The following is a 5,527-nucleotide window of genomic DNA, read 5'->3' as shown; positions in this document are numbered from 1 at the left end:
AAAAATAATACAAGTGTAGCTATTAGCAGAGCACTTCATGCCAGTGAAATTCCTCTTTGGGAGGAATATTTCCTTACCTGGAATTTAGGTCACTTTTCCTCGGAAGAAGCAGTTGTTATTATTAATTCCTTGAAAGGAATTAGGCTAACCTGGTCCGTGGTTTGAAATTAAAAAAAAAAAAAACCACACAAAAAAAAAAAAAAAAAAAAAAAAAAAAAAAAAAAAAAAAAAAAAAAAACCCAAAAAAAAAAAACAAAAAACAAAACCAAAACCATCTGCTGAGAGGGTTTTGTAGGATTTTTCCATGTTGTCTGGGGTATTTCAGTAGCTGTGCTGTGTGCTCTGGATCCCAACTCTGATAAACCAGGTTAAGATAACTGAAGGAAGGAAATCCTGATATTCACAGAGAATTCCTGAGGTGTTTTTATGTATATTTCCACCCCAAAAATTAAAAATCTAACACAAAATCCTATAGGAGTAATTTTTATCTTCAGTGTCATTTGCTGGCAAAAAAAGAGAAATTTTAAGTAAATTTTGATTCCTCCTTATAATTTCTAATGAGTAAATGCAATATTTGACTTGTCCATTTACTCTCTTGCAGATTCTGTGGGATTTTACTCACCCTCACTTCTGCCTGTGAGTTGTATTTCATTTTCCCATTTAAAATTTGCAAATTACAGCAGAAAAGAAATAATTTCAAGACCTTCCTCTGCATTGGGACTGAATTCATGTAGGTGCAAGTCAGCCAAGGTACTGCTGGCCTTTGGGACTGTGATAGTTGTTGGAAAATGTACAGTAAAAAGTTTTATAAAAACGATTTTAATGAAAAAAAAAAAGAAAATTATTCCATAATGGGCAGTGAAAAGGAGGGTGCTTGGAGGAAAATCGGGGCTGAGCTGAGAGGCAACTTGGGGTTGGGGTGGTGATCTGTTTCTGTTCCATTTTAAGTTTATTTAATGTGATTTATGAAAGTGGTTTAAGTGACTTAGGAGCACGAGCTCCATTGACTCAGCTTTTCGAACACAGAGAGGAGCTCAAAGCCCAAATCTCGGCGCTTTGTCCTCCTGAGCAGCTCAGGTGCTTCAGAAAACACAACCTCATTTTCCCCATTACAGGAAAAATGAACACTAATCCTATAAATGACAGCCAAGAGGTTCCTGCACCCACTCTGGCAGCACAGAACTATTTAGAGGAGGGCTGAAAGGGCTGCAGTGAGCTGATTCCTGCCTCTGGCTGGCACTGCCACTTTTGGTGCTGCTTCATCACCACAGCTGCTTGGCAAAGCTCCTGTGAAGGCTCCAACACCGCCCCAGAGAAGCCTTTGGAGAGCAAAAATTGCTCAGCACAAGGGTTTGGCACGTTCAGGAGCCCAGGTCCAGCACAGAGGGAGCAGAAAATGCTCCTCACACTGCCTGTTCTGGGCAGGGGTTACAGCTGCTGCCAGGCACTGATGGAAAAATGGCAACGCAGCTGCCTGGGCACCAACCCATGCCAGGGATGGCTCTTCCTCATGCTGGCATTAAAAAAAACCCAAGGAAAAGCAGAGTTTTTGCTCTATCTTTTCATCATCTCTGCATTTTTTTCTCTCTGGTTTCTCACTGGAGGGCGATGGTCTACATGGCACAGGTTAGTGAGAGGTGGGAGGTGGATTCTCAGTGTGATCTACAGCTTGTCGTGCTTGTCAGGGCACTGGTGAGACATAAAGATCCTTTTCATGACAAAAAAATGGAATGATTTTTATATCCTCAGAGGTGAAATCAAACCAATCCCATTAATTTCAATTAAAATGTTACCTGTCTCCAGCTATCTCCTTTTTTTGCTCGCCCTCAAAGACTGTTTAGGGATGGGAGAAATGAAATATTAATGCATTCTATAAATAATATGTGTGAGGTCCATGGGGACACAGAACCCCCACATCATTAGTTAAATTGATCTTCCTCTTAGATTTTGCAGGAAATCTGGGGGTTTTGTGGCTTAGTTTTCAGGAAAAGTGGTCAAATCTGGGTTCAGACTGCAGCAAAAATTAAGGTTTTTGCTGCTGCTCCCTTTTTCTGGATGTTTTAGACATTGGGCAATGTCACAAGTTTCAGGAGAGGTGCCACTAACCTCAACTCATGCAATGAATTCTGCTGTGGAATTTCCAGGAGTAAGGAAAAGGAGGATTGTGACTTTTAAGAAAGAATAATTGTCAAAACACAATTTGTTTCTGCTGCAGATAATTCCCTGGGCATCGTGGTTATCAGGAGCTTCCTGTAAGTCACAGAACCACGGAACGGTTTGGGTTGAAGAGACCTTAAGATCATTCAGTTCCAATCCTCCTGCTGAGGGCTTTGCTCTCCAAAGGCAATTTTTTTGTGGAATTCTTGCAGATATTTTAAACACCTGTGACCATCACATGGTGAGAGCATCTTCGAACAAAGCAGGAGCTTCACCTGCTGCAGCTCCCTCTTGAAAATCAAGCACAGTGTGGTTCCTTCCTCTTTCCCTGGAATGCAGCAGAGGAGCTTTTTCCTTTTATTTTTATTTTTGTGTGTGTGTAATAACACAAAGTCACTGCATGAGCAAGCAGCAATGTTTATTAATAGAGATCTCCAATTTTGGAGTCTTTGGTAAATTGAGAACACACTGAGAAAGAATCTTATCGCTCAAATCGTAGGAAATCCATTTCCAAGTTGTCTGTTTTTCATCAAATTAAAATTAGTTTCATGGGAATATGAGGAGGTTTTTATAATTAGATAATGGAAATTTGCCTAGGTTATCTTCCACTTATTTGGATGGAGCATAAATAACAGGAATGTCACGTCATGCCAGTGTTTACTCATCTAACTCAGCACAAATCCCGGGTCAAGCAAAAAAGATTTGGAAACATTTCAGTGCTTGTTGCTTAGAGACCATTTTTAACCACGGGAAGGATTTCACTGGAATCCACGGCTGCAGAGGGGAAAATCTGAAAATTGCCGATTTTTGGAAGGGACCTCAAGGACCATCTGGTTCCAACTCTCCAGCCACGAGCAGGGGCATCTTCCACCAAGTCTTCAGGTGAAACATTCCCAAGAGTTATCCATCAGTGTTCCCATTCCCCATCCCATGGAGAGGTGGGATGGGCGATTGTTTGGACATATTTCCCATTTTCAACCAAATCTAGCCAGTAATCAGTACATTTTGCTTTTGGTTTTTTTTTGGTTTTTTTTTAATTAACTATTATAATAATTTTTGCTTTCTCACCTCTCTATTCCTGTACTGAATATTGAGTCCACATGTTTTAGGTAAAAATTCCTGAGGTTTGGAGCCAATTCCAGTGGGGTTTTGGCAACAACTGGTGCTGTTGACCCTCTCATTGCAGGATATGGTGTAATGGAGACAACATATGACACCACAATCCCTTCCAGACAACTGTGATGTTAAAGCCCAGTTATCCCAACTGGTTTCCTCCTGAGACATTCAAAAGTCCATTTTTTCAGTCATCTCACTTCTCTCACACATGAAATCTAAATCAATTAAAATCAAATTTCCAGTTGGCTAAAGGGGGTTTGCACATGTTCCCACCAGGCATAGCTCTCCAAGGATGTTTGTGGGACCATTTCTTTCCAGGTGCACTGGATTCATTGCCTGGAAACTAGGAAATATCCTGATAGGAAGGTTTTCCTCCTGAAAATGGCTGAGAGCTGGAATTCATACAGGGCAATCTTGCAGATCACAACCAACCCATTCAGCTCTTTAAATCGAGGGGGGAAATTCTGCATCAGTGGCTGAAGAGACACTAAAATTAAAGAAACCAGGGAAAGAGCATGTCCTGCATCACCATTTTCAGAGGAGCTGGAAATAAACATGTATAACCAGATTTTAGGGAATATTCAACACCAGCCTGTTCACGCTGGGAAGACTGAAGAGCTTCCCCACAGGTTTTGCATAGTGGGAGCTGTAATTTCTTTTTTATCCCTATACCGAGTGTCAGGCTTTTATATATTAATCGCTGATTGGTTTTGTCTTCCTTTAAGAAATGCAATCCCTGCAAACACATCATCCCTTGGTGCTCTCTGCACATGGAGAATGCAAAACCATCTTGACAAAGCATTGCTGCAGTGGTGAAATCAGCCAGGGTACAGCACTCACTGCCCCTTTGTGAATCTCAAAAATGAATATTTTCCATAAGCTTCCCTCTCTTCCCCTTCTTTGCCTTCTCTTTATTTTTTCCACCTTGCTATAAATTCCACCTGCCTACCCTCTGGATATGGGATTAGTGAGAGAAGTTTAAAATGGACTCCTCCAGGCAAAGAATGTCCCACCCCACGTCCGTGTGATGTTCCGAAGGATCCCAGCCAGGAGATGTTGCGGGGAGCTGGTGGCACTTGCTGGACTGTGACATCTCATTGTGTCCTAATCCTTGGCACCAGCTTGAAGATCAAGGAATCACAAAATATCCTGAGTGGGAAGGGACCCACAGGGATGGTCAGATCAGCTCCTGGTCCTGCAGAGACCCCACCCTGGGCATCCCTGGCAGCGCTGTCCAAACCCTCCTGGAGCTCTGGCAGCCTCGGGGCCGTGCCCATTCCCTGGGGAGCCTGGGCAGTGCCAGCACCCTCTGGGGATCAACCTATCCTTGATACCCAACCAAAACCTCCCCTGACACAGCTCCAGCTGTTCCTTCGGGTCACCAGAGAGCAGAGCTCGGTGTGTTCCCCACCTCTTCCCCTCAGGAGAAGTTGTAACTGCACTGAGCTCTGCCCTCAGTCTCCTCTCCTCCAGCTGAACATTCCAAGTGCCCTCAGCTGCTCCTCACACGGCTTCTCCTCGAGGCCCTTCCCCATCCTCGTGGCTCCTTTGGACACTCTCCAACAGTTTAATGTTTTTTTTTTTTTATATTGTGGCACCCAAAACTACCCCAGAACTCGAGGTGAGGCTGCCCCAGCCCAGAGCAGAGCAGGACAATCCCTCCCTGTCCCACCAGCGCTGCTGGGCCTGGTGCCCCAGGACAGGGATGTCCCCTCTTGTTGTAGTTGAGATGGAGACAACCCAAAGCAGCACGCTCCATTTTCAGAAGGCTTCAAACTGTTTTTATTCTAGCATGCATGGTTTTTTAAGTTTACACTTTATTCACTGGTCAGGAAAGACAAGCAAAGTGCTCATTGGAACAGGCAGTTGCAGGTTTCTCTTATTTATCCTTCTTTCTTTCTTGGTTTCTATGTCAACAACCTTGGTAGAAAAATCTTTCGGGGTAAACATGGATCCTCTGATCAAACTTCTCTCTGTCGCTGTAAAACCTCTTCCACACCCTCTGGCTCCAGGGCACTGCTGACTCAGATCCAACTTTCCTTCAGCCAGAACCTCCAGGTCCCTTTCCCTGGCACTGCCTTCCAGCCCCTCATTCCCAGTCTGTCCATAAATCCAGGTGTGTCCCACCCTGGGTGCAGAATCCAGCACTTTCCCTTGCTGAGCTTCACCTGGTCGGTGATTTTTCATCCCTCTGATTTGTTGAGGTCTCTCTGCAAGACCTCCCTTCCCTCGAGGGAGCCAACATCTCCTGCCA

General features: G+C 43.9%; 1 long non-coding RNA gene across 1 annotated transcript; it reads right to left on the bottom strand.

Moving 5' to 3' along the window:
* Window positions 1–1,620: 1,620 nt before the first annotated feature.
* Window positions 1,621–3,299, bottom strand: LOC128811090 (uncharacterized). The gene is made up of 3 exons (XR_008438225.1): window positions 3,226–3,299; window positions 1,794–1,833; window positions 1,621–1,708 (listed from the first exon to the last, which is right to left on the bottom strand). It is a non-coding gene; the product is annotated as an uncharacterized LOC128811090 (long non-coding RNA).
* Window positions 3,300–5,527: the final 2,228 nt, after the last annotated feature.

The sequence above is a fragment of the Vidua macroura genome, chromosome 8 (assembly GCF_024509145.1).
Source record: "Vidua macroura isolate BioBank_ID:100142 chromosome 8, ASM2450914v1, whole genome shotgun sequence".
Classification (NCBI taxonomy): domain Eukaryota; kingdom Metazoa; phylum Chordata; class Aves; order Passeriformes; family Viduidae; genus Vidua; species Vidua macroura.
The sequence above is the reverse complement of the archived record's forward strand: the minus strand, read 5'-3'. Positions and strand labels throughout refer to the sequence as shown.